This window comes from Colias croceus, chromosome 11 (assembly GCF_905220415.1).
Source record: "Colias croceus chromosome 11, ilColCroc2.1".
Lineage (NCBI taxonomy): Eukaryota > Metazoa > Arthropoda > Insecta > Lepidoptera > Pieridae > Colias > Colias croceus.
This window is the reverse complement of record NC_059547.1, coordinates 9,888,093-9,900,557: the sequence shown is the minus strand read 5'-3', so window position 1 is coordinate 9,900,557 and position 12,465 is coordinate 9,888,093. Positions and strand designations below refer to the sequence as shown.

The 12,465-nt window shown below is 32.2% G+C and overlaps 1 protein-coding gene across 4 annotated transcripts in view; it reads left to right on the top strand.

Moving 5' to 3' along the window:
* The window catches only part of LOC123695799 (putative uncharacterized protein DDB_G0286901), a 102,431-nt gene that overhangs the window by 57,586 nt on the left and 32,380 nt on the right, over positions 1-12,465 (top strand). The gene's annotated exons all lie outside the window — the stretch shown is intronic.

Genomic DNA, 12,465 nt, shown 5'->3' with positions numbered 1-12,465 from the left:
CAAACGTTCATAATTATGTAGATAGGCCTCACTATTTTGTAAATAACCTACCCTAAACCTTTACCTAACGAATGATATTTTCTGTTCATACCTATGTTTATAATTAAGTTTCTCATGTAAGTGACTTCATGTCTTAAGAGGCCTACACCACCGAAACTAGCGCCACCGAACATTTTATTTTTTTACTCCATAACCAGATCAAATTTAAAAAATCTAGCTCGGTACTTTGCTAGTATATTACTTGTAGTATTTTTGGTATTACTTTTCACTATTCTAACTGTTCATTATTCTAGAGAACTTTTGATTACCGCCAAAAGTGGCCACTTTTGGCGGTAATCAAAAGTTCTCCTAATTTACCGAATGCAAAATAATGAAAAGTAATACCAAAAATACTACAAGTAATATACTAGCAAAGTACCGAGCTAGATTTTTTAAATTTGATCTGGTTTAGGAGTAAAAAAATAAAATGTTGGGGGGGCGCTAGTTTCGGTGGTGTAGTCGCCTTTTTATATAAAATTGTGATGGTAAAATGGTAACATGTTTCTTTAGTCTTTAACCTTAAACTGACTTGGCAAGCGTTGTTGACACTTATTCGGAGATTCTACATAGTTTGTTGAATCTCCGAATAAGTGTCTTTTGTTGTACAACACAATGACTAACGCGACGCTATAAATTTGTACCTATATAGGTAGGTATACAGGGTCAAGGGTGTAATCGTTAAGTGTGCACAGGCAATTTTTCCGTAACTTTAAATTGATATCGAAAGTACTTAACCTAATGAGTAAAATGCCCGTAATAAATTTTTAAAAATAAATCGAGAAATATCAAAAAAATTATCTTCAAACCCTCCCCTACATTTAGTATGAAATATGAATATCCCGCATATACATTTAATATGAAAGATTTTAGCTTTCTTTTTCTTTTTTTGGTTTTCTGCTTTAATTACTTCGCAAATTTGAAGGGAAGTTCATTTAGAAACTTTAAATAGACCTCCTCATTGTATTTGCACAATGAGGACGTCATTTTGAAAATCTGCTATGAATACAAAATGTATGGGAAATCAAATATAAATGGGAGCGTATAATGTAACATTTTTGGATATTTCTCATTTTATTTTTATTTTTAAAAATTTATTATGGCCATTTTACTCATTAGGTTAATTTAATTTAATTTAATTCATTTACTCATTACTTTCGAGTTTCGACATCAGTTTAAAGTTTTTTGATATCTGCAATAGTTACGGAATAATCGCTTGTGCACACTTAACGATTACACCCTGTATAGATAGATATAGATAGTAATTTATTAATATAGTAAATTAATTGTTATATATCTATCTAAATGTTATATAGACATAAATAAACACACTTAACTCCCAAAATTTTTGTATGATCACCGATCCTTGATAAGTGCACATAGTTTGATTTGAATACATAAATCTGTTCGTTTAAAGTGGGTCAAAATCGAATCTAAAGAAGTCTGTTACATATTATCATGTCGGTAAACATACAAACACAGTTGAAGCTAATAAGAGCATGTAAAAATGCTTCGACTTTGACATATTATCGGGTGACTGCACAAAGATTAGATTTACATACATAGGTATTTATTAAGATGTAAACTTATACATCTTGCAATAAAAACATGATATTGTATTTCTTGTGTTATAAGGGCGTAATTATAAAGGTCCTTTAGAAAGAAGGTAAGAAAAGGATCCTTTGGCCATGACATTCTGTAAGTACTATACGTTTATATATTGGTACCTCCTAAGTAAAATTTAACAACATAATTAGTTAATTATAAACTATTTAAACCTTATGAACATTACTCATAAAAATATGATTTCATATACCGACTTGTTTTCTATTTTTGCGAGTATTATACAGAAATACAATTATAATATTATTCATAAAGAACACATTACTGCGAGTAAGGTCACGGGCCAGACTGATAAATAATATACCTACCGACTACCGAGTACTGAATACATCGCTTTCAAAATAACGAGAGATATTTATAGTAGGAATAGAAAGATAATTTTTTTTCATGTTATCTTATCCTACTAATGTATGTTTGTTACCCGTTTACGGGAAAACCACTGAACGGATTTTGATAATACTTGGCAGTGATGTAGCTATAACCCATTGAGCCCCGAGCGGCCCGATCTGACCACGACACAATAGATTTTCTATTGTGTCTATGATGTAGCTATTACCCATTGAGCCCCGAGCGGCCCGATCTGACCACGACACAATAGATTTTCTATTGTGTCTATGATGTAGCTATAACCCATTGAGCCCCGAGCGGCCCGATCTGACCACGACACAATAGATTTTCTATTGTGTCTATGATGTAGCTATTACCCATTGAGCCCCGAGCGGCCCGATCTGACCACGACACAATAGATTTTCTATTGTGTCTATGATGTAGCTATAACCCATTGAGCCCCGAGCGGCCCGATCTGACCACGACACAATAGATTTTCTATTGTGTCTGTGATGTAGCTTTAATTATGCTATACAAATACTTGATTTTTCCCGCGACTTTCACAGCATAGTCAAAGGAAATTCCTATTGGAATGAGATTTTTCAATACGGTAAAAATAAGCCCATGTCATTCTCTAGCCTCCTATTTCCAAAGTCCAAACTCCAAACACAAAAATCACATCTTGTAACCGCTCCATTGCAACGCGATGAAATGACAAACAAACACACTTTCATATACATATTATTTTAATAGTAAGGATAGTGCGAAGTTAAAACAAACGAGGTGCCAGCTGTTGACATAACTTAGTGATCGGAAACCGGTGTAAGGCGTGTTTATAGTTTCTCCAGTCAGCTCTCGGAGTATAAATCAACTGATATAGTATGCATAATAGTACTTCATTCAAAACCTTGAGTATTTATGTATTTTTATTGAAAAAAAAAAATATCCAAAGAGGCATATGCGTAATTATAATATGAATTCAGTTTGTATTCTATTAGTCCGTTTTCTAATGGGAAACAGCAGCGATACAATTTTTTAATGTTTGATCAAAACAACAAAGTCATCCAAATCCGAAAAGCAAAATAGGTTTGAAACTAACAATCAGATAAGTAAAAAAAACCGTCCAAGTGCGAGTCGGACTCGCGCACGCAGGGTTCCGTACTAACCCCCCCTTAATATTATTATTTTTTTAATTTTTATTTTTTAGTACGTATTTCTTGTTATAGCGACATCGGAAATACATCATTTGTGAAAATTTCAGCTTTGTAGCTATCACGGTTTATGAGATACAGCCAGGAGACAGACAGTCAGGCAACGAAGTCTCAGTAATAGGGTTCCGTTTTACCCTTTCGGAACGGAATCTTAAAAATTATCTCTTTACATCATGTTATGTACTATTTTGCATACAAAAATGTAACAACATGCAATTATGCGAATTATGTAATCGAAAAAAACTCTCAACAAAATGGCCACCATAGAACAAAGACTAATCAAAACTAATGCAAGAATTCCCGTGAGAGCGCATATTGTTCGTAATTCAAAGAAAGTTTTTATTATTCCATATCTGCAGGTGAAACTCTGATAATTGTATATTACATTTTTTATGTTCTTTTTTAATTAACAAAGTAACGCCGCCTTAATGCAGAATAATGGAATACATAATTTAAAATAATAAAAGAAAAAATACCAAAAATCTAATAGCTCTTGTTACATAGATAAAAAAATATTTAAATTACTTCGAATGATCGTCATATTGCGCTATTTATTATTAATTAAAATATTTTTTCTTTCCAGGTATGACAAGTTTATGTATTCTGGCTCGCTTGGAATATAAGGTAATAGCTACATTTTATAAAAAGCTACCTATATTATAGCTATTTCATTTTATTCAATTATTTTTAATATGTTATCTATGTATATAAATTATTCCAATCATGCGTATTGACGCTTTAATAATTACTTTCTTCTGTTTTGCCTTTTGAAGTTGATTAAAAACACCGTGCATATGTTTTTACTGATTCTACCTCTATTCACTTTTTAATAATAATAGCACACAGAAGTTTTTTAAACACCATAAAAAGTCAATTACTTCATCTGTAATGCCTCCGACATTTTTTTTCTCAGCACCCGTTACCAGGGTATCATAACGTTAAAGGTACTTGACCGCGACTAAACATATCTGTGCCAGTCGAATTTGAGCTTTATGTCAAGGGAATACGGTGGTCTAAAATGGTGATGAGTGATGACTATTTAACATATTGTTGGCCCAATAGCGGTTAGACGTAGTAGGGCTGACACAAAGAGTTTATTACAAATTGTTATGAACTAGGTCATAAATAAATATATGTAAATTAATTGCATTGATCGTAAAATTATTAGTAAGAAGAAACAAATATTCATATTAAGCCGTTAGTACACCGACGCATTCGCGTGCGGCAGCGAATCTCTGCGAAACTACTGCGTAGCGAAATATCTGCGGAACGTTAGTAAACAGCAATGTTTTCGCAACTTTTTCGCAATGCGTCTATGTAATGGCCATTTCGCAGTTCCTTGCGAAACAATACTGACAAGGACGCAACTATGTATTTCATCTATCTATGTGCTAGAGTGAGACATATCATATGCGAAAACATGCCATACTATACTGATAGATTTTTCGTTGTTTTGCTGCTGCACGCGAATGCGTCGGTGTACTAACGGCGTTATAGTTGCACTTTCCTGTGTTAAATAATAATTACCCCTTTAAAAAGTTTTAAAAACGGAATGGAATACCTATATTTTTTGTTCTCGGTGTTAGTGATTGATTGGAATCAAACTTGATAAAAATTATTTTTAATTTTAAGCATTTTTTTTTCAGTAGTGACATCCCTGTTAGTAGGCGTTTTTTCTCTCGTACTCGTATTATATGATAATTTGTTTAGTTAAATGTTAGTAGGTTACTCTAAATGCCTTAAAAATTAATTGTGAATGCAACCTTGGCTTCGAAGTGAAATGGTTGGATTGTATATTATGTAGTATATTATTATTAGTCTGTGGGTTGGATGCATAATGCATAATATATGGGTGTCGCAGGTTCTTAGAGAATTACTACATAGTACATACCTATATTATAATTAAAACATTGTATGAAGAAAACGTAATTCAAAGAGCTCTTATAACAATTAGATGTCTATTTATAAAGAAAATTCCCGATAAAAGTACCTTAAGTTTTGAAAAAAAAAACAATTTGTTTCTTAATTCTTGATATCCTACTGTTATTAAAAAAAAAAAAAACAATTTGAAAAAAGAGATTTTTTAACAATTCGGCATTTTAAAATAGCATTTATGATTAAGATAAAAACGAGCTTTAATTTCTTAATTGATTTATTTGATCAGTCTGAAGTCTCCGCCCCGAATGGCAGATAAACTATTATAATGAAATACTAAAAAAAAAAATACACAAATTAAATGTTACGAAAATATAATTTTATTACATGTTCATAGGTGTTTCTTTTTATTAGGTTGATATTTTCTACATAAAAAATAGGTAGTTCAAAGTTCCTACCGCCAAGGGGATAAAATAGAGGATGAAAGTTTGGACTATGAAAATTTATCTTTTCCACGCAGGCAAAGCTGCGGGCAACAGCTAGTTTAGATATAAAAGGCATTACAAACATAGAAAACCACATGTTTCCTCTTAAGTTTAGATATAAAATGTATTTCACGTACATTTAAATACAAAGTTAACGAACGGAACGATTACAATCTTATATTAATTAGGGGAAACGGTATTTCGGTAAACCTTCTTATGATCGGACGTTGATCTTCCTCTATACTTGTTATTACATCCTATTACTAAATGAGTTTTACTACTACTAAGATATTACTACTAATAAATATTAGTATGGCTGTTACACAATGCTGGTCGGGTTGGGATGTTTGGCACGGAGATAGATAAAAGTCTGTATTGACACATTATTCTTTATTTGGTAAACTAGTGAAGATAATAATTATAATGCTTGTGCCTTGTAGACAGTTATCTACTAACTTCTTTATATTATTTACATATTTAATAGGTACATACTACATATAATATTATATCTTCTAATATATAAAAATCAATGCCACTTTTCGTTGTAATTCCATAACTCGAGAACGGCTGAACCGATTTCGATAATTCTTTTTTTATTATATTCCTTGAAGTACGAGGATGGTTCTTATGTAGAGAAAACGTTAATATGTACCACGGGCGAAGCCGGGGCGGACCGCTAGTTTAATATAAAAATGAATCGCAAAATGTGTTGGTAAGCGCATAACTCGAGAACGGCTGAACCGATTTCGATAATTCTTTTTTTGTTATATTCCTTGAAGTACGAGGATGGTTCTTATGTAGAGAAAACGTAAACATGTGCCACGGGCGAAGCCGGGGCGGACCGCTAGTTATTAATAAAACACATGTTTTTTGCGTACCTAATAATTTTAGAGCAAGACCAATTTTATTAAGATTTTAGTGGTCCATCAAGCAATTTCAACAAGATACCGTTAATATACTAAATCAATTAGTTACCTTAATTAATTATTTGCCGTTCTTCAGCTTTTTTTTTTATAATTTTGATAAATTAAGTGTACCAGTTGAATAATGTATTTACATACCACAGCCAACACTTATATATATATACAGGATGTAATCGTTAAGTGTGCACAGGCGATTATTTCCTAACTATTACAGATATCAAAAAACTTTTAACTGATATCGAAAGAACATTACGTAATGAGTAAAATGACAATAATAACATTTTAAAAATAAAACGGGAAATATCCAAAAAAGTTACATTAAACACTCCCATACATTTAATTTCCTATAGATTTTGTGTTCAAAGCAAATGTTCGAAGTGACGTCCTCGTTTTGGAATACCATTGTATACACATATTTTTTTATATCTTCAATAGTTACGGAATAATCGCTTGTAGTGTGCACACTTAACGATTACACCCTGTATATATTACAAGTCCACAAATTCAGTCAAAAATGGCTGAACATTCGCCGTCATTTACTTAAAAAATGCCTTCACTTTAAGAACTAACCTAAATAACTTTTCTACAGAGAAATGTCCCTTCCAAGTATACGAGACATATTGCATATTATGACACCCATGGAGTATGGACTAATATTGTATATTGATGACTTGGAACCATTGTTTTGTACTGGGAAGTTAAAGCCATTGTTTTGGTGTTTGCTTGCGAATATACTTATGGTTCTTGGTAAAAAGAGTATTCGTTTCCTTACTAAATGCAATATAAATATTATCCAGATAATATGTACGTGGGTTGATTTTGTATTAAACTTTTGAATAAACTTTTAATCTAGATTCTAGATATATTTGAGATTTCATTTTGAAAATAAATTGGTTCAAAAGTAGATACGATTATGAATTTTCAGTATATACTGTTATGTTCCGATACGATATTAATTATTATTTTTATAATATACCTACCTATAGATATGTTTATATATGTCGTGGTCATATCGTAGATTTGATCATTTCATGATATGCGTGGCCATTTCACGAAATGGTCGCATATCGTGAAATGGCCAACATAGTTTGATCAGATCGTTAAATCGTCAACGTTTCACGATTTGGTCATCCACATTTGGCCAGATCGTATAAAATAGAAAGAGTCCATAAAATATTAAAAAATTTCAGAATAACTATATTCTAAAAACTTGTTTAATGTCATTTAAGTTAGTGCCGCGGCAGCGGCCGGCGAATGCCAGAAGCGAATCGTTTTTGCAATAGAAAACAATTAGGTTAGGTTAGGTTACACTTTGATAAACAACGCACGAGCCGAGCGAGCAAAGCGAGCGTGCCGCGGCAGCGGCCGGCGAGTGCCAGAAGCGGATCGCTTTTTAAAAAACAAACAATTATAATAATATAGTAGTAGTTTCTTAAATTATTTTATTTAAGTCGCATTTTTTCTTAAATACATATAAGATATCCACATTTTCCATAGTATTCGTACCTCTTCGTCGTAAATTCTTTGCTATGACTTTCTTCATAATATTGTTATTAAACGATTTATGAAGTTTTTAACTGCGAATAATTTAATTTTCGCCAGCGGCCGCCATCTTATCCCATAAACACAGAGCTTGCAGCGCCTCTACCAACGATTAATGTAACTATTTTACGATATGATCAAATAATTTTGGTCATTTCATGAAAAAACCGTGCGTTAATTGGCCATATCGTGAAACGATTTCTTATCATTGATCTGCCCAAACCACATCATGATGTGGCCAAACTAAATTGGCCATTTCACGATATGCGACCATTTCGTGAAATGGCCACTCATATCATGAAATGATCAAATCTACGATATGACCACAACATATACATTTTAATCTATATTTTTTTTTTATCAAACCCCAAAAATCTCATTTTACTTAGACAGTGCTTCCAGTAAGTTTTCTTAAAACACAATTTTCAAAAGTACATACCATAATGTTATTGACCCTTTGCGTTTCACACTTGGCCGCTTATATTTTACTTCACACATCGCAAACGCATTTAATCTTTTTATAGAAACTTTCAGTTAATAGGATTATCGGAATTCTATCGGAAATCACTGTTATTACTTCGCATGACAATATAGAAGAATTTCAAGCGATCTATTAAAGAGATTTGCTTTCTACCGTCACGGTAGCGGACATGTTTATTGGTTGACGGAAATTTCGTCTTTATAACGCGGTAATTGGGGAGAAAATCGCGTGATGGTAATGTTGTTTGATGCGAAAGTATGGTATGACGATTGGATGAGCTACACATAAGGGAATTCCATTGTTTTGTTCAAGATTAAAGTATGTGTTGATTGCTTTATTGCGTCTAATTAAATAGTGGAGTCTATGATTTTTTTTGTAAATAATTGTAGAAACCTATGAGAACTTTACAAGAGGGTTTGTTGTAGGTTAATGTTCCTTTTTATAGATTTATAATTAAATAAAAAAAAAATATTTTTTGGTACTTACGTACAAAATAACAAAACAATATTAGGTATGTAATAAATAGAAAATCAGTCATTTTTCATTACGGGTTCTTATTAATTATGGTAACTCTGATTTCGTTCAAATATTCATTGGTCGGTTTTTTATGTGATCTTCATAAAAATATGTAAGAAACTACTGGTCCGATTTGAAAAATTCTTTCGGTGTTAGATAGTCCATTTATCGAGGAAGGTTACAAGCTATATATCATCACGCTAAGACCAACAGGAGCGAAGCAATGCGGGTGAAACCGCGGAGCGCAGCTAGTGATTTAATTGTACACCACTTATCGTACCTAGTGACTAGTGTTAATATGGTTCATTTACTAATAATTGGTTCATGAAGATATTTTCAATTCTGGTTTATTCTTCGATTAGAACATTTCATACATCTTCTTATATATAAAAATGAATCGCAAAATGTGTTGGTAAGCGCATAACTCGAGAACGGCTGAACGGGCTGATTTCGATAATTCTTTTTTTATTATATTCCTTGAAGTACGAGGATGGATCTTATGTAGAGAAAACGTAAACATGTACCACGGGCGAAGCCGGGGCGGACCGCTAGTTAATTATAAGTTATAGTTGTGAAAATAATAATTGTCTACCTTTCTTGACCAATTATCTTCTCATTTGAAAGTAGAAAATTATTTGGTACAATTCTACATGTCATTTTATTTGTCAAGAGAGTCACGTAATATAATAATACCTTAGAATAATACATTTAAATTTATGTAACTTGTTGGCCATACAAATATATCGAATGATAATGTTTATGTTTCTTTATGAGGTTAGTTTTGACAATGCAATTTTGTATTACAGTATCTAATCTGTGATTACGGTCACGAATATGTAACTGTTGATAATTGGTATAATATGGGATAAATTAAATAACACCTGTGTCCATTTGACTTTTTGGGGACATATTTCTACACTAGGCTACTAGCTGTGTCCCGCAGTTTCACCCGCATTGCTCCGCTCCTGTTGGTCTTAGGCCTTAGCGAGATGATATATAGCCTATAGCCTTCCTCGATAAATGGGCTATCTTGCACAGAAATAATTTTTCAAATTTGACCAGTAGTTGGTGAGATTAGCGAGTTCAAACAAACAAACTCTTCAGCTTTATAATATTAAGTCATTATTAAGTAGATAGTATAGATTTATATCCTCACGTTAATCTGTTTGAAAGTTGAAACGGTGTACATTACACGCTGCTTTTTTAAAATTAGGCACTTACTTTCAAACGACTTCAAGAAAAGGGGGAGGTTCTCAATTTGATTGTATTATTTTTTTTGTATTGTGGACCTCTGAACTTTCAACAGAGTGAACCAATTTTGATGATTTTTGTTTTATTTGAAAGCTATTGCCTGACGGTTGATCTCATTTAATTTTTGTCCAGTTACAATTTGAAAGTAGTTTTGGTGTTTGTTAGGCCATTATATTAGTTGATACTCAAAGGTATGTGAAAAGCTCGTAACAAGACGACGAGGTGACGCCATTTTGATAAAATGCGCTGTCATGCGCGCGCATTATTTCATCTTCGCGCCAAAACTTTCTACTCATTTGTTAGATGTTGTTTTAATTGAGCGATTTATCATGTAATTTATTATTATTTAAAAATAACAATTTGTAAACATATAAAACAAGTACAACTTGAATATTGGAAACAGATTTTTTTAACTTTTATTATGATTTTCGTAACTATTTCGTATTTTATCATCATATATGTTACCTTAAATATAAAAAACATGGTTTACGATATTTATCGTTTTAAAAGTCGAAAAAATTAACATAATTTTAAATGTATTAATTGCTTACTTATGCAGTTTTATTTTAATAATACTTACTTATTATTTCGAAATGGCTTTCAAAATTTAGCTTTGTTCCCAAAATATATAATCCGATAATAATCTTGATTTGAGCGAGTTAACACGCGATTTCCATAATTCATCCGAATACGGATAAAGCGGAACATAACCACCGGTACTGAAATACTTAAATGAATTAAAACTGTACTTTTCTTATAAACATCTTCTTTTCAAGCCACTGTTTACTTTCTACGAAACTTGACGTGACGACCGTTTACATTGTGTCGGTGCGATGTGTGTTTCTTTCTATGTTTTATTCATACGTTGAATGGAAGATGTTAGCATTTATCGGTATGATAAATTGAATATGCTTTAACAAAAACAAATATTGAAATAAGACAAACATACATAATGACTGTCTTCTGTATTAAGTTCTTTAGTATGTTATGCGTATACTTTGAGAAAAAAATAACTGACCCGTATAATCAACTGACATCTTGCAGCTAACATTCTTTGTAACGGTATTCTACATAATTGTTACATTAAACTTACGACCATTATATTATATCACCCGATAATCTAAATCGTAACGATATCGTATAAACGTGCAACAACGTTAAATAACTGTACAAAATATCGGAACTCGCGGCACGATCGACCACTTTTTATGATCTTATAATGTTGGACAATGAGATATGATAATATAATTTAAGGTCAGAATGTATGTCGGTTACACTGGGTGCAATTATTCGTTGATTTATGTGGGATTTGTAGCTGTGACGAAAAAATTAGATCATTCGTTACAGCAATGCTTAGAAACGATTTAGAGAGCGTGTTGGCGCGTATGTAGTTAGCTAGTTAGTCTATAGCATAATATAGGTTATGTTTATGTTCTTCAAAACTTTTGTGAGAAAACAGGAAAATAGCGGGTGTATGGATAGTAGGTAGAATATGTACAAAAATCTTAAATCTCTGTTAATAAGTAGTTAAATGAAGAAATAACGTTCCGTTAAACCAATCGGAGACGGCAGTGTAATGGCGAAGATATTTCTGTGCTGTAGCCAGACTAGGCACGTCAAGAAAGTCATATCAAACGTGGTTTTTTTCTTCTGAATTTTACAAACTTCAGTTAAAAACTTCTTCATAGTATGAAGAAGTTAATATCATTCATTTTAACTATAAGTACATACAAATTACAATCAAACAATCACAACGTCATGTTCAACTGAAACCATTTCAGACGCAATACTTAGTATCACTGTTCCAAATATGGTATAAATAAATACAATGATTACCGCAATGACATCTTATTACTAAGAAAGCTTACTATCATTACACATCGCTCCACTTTTACGCAATTACTGTCATAATACTGTCATAATGATAAGTTTTTGTTCAAATGCAGAGCAGGTGAGAGCAAGGAAGTAAGGCATCGTCGTTTATAGATCGAACGAGAGTTATCGTAGATAAATTATGATTTAATAAACATCTTTATTGACATAATAATATAATGTACAGGTAAAAAGATAAACGGGTAGACTGAAAATCAGCGCTGTTCGGCTGTTAAAGCCCACAGCATCGCTGAGTCTGTACCGATTGCCTTATTTATGTATTTTTTTTAAGTTAAGTTAGTATTAAGATTTCTGATTGGCAA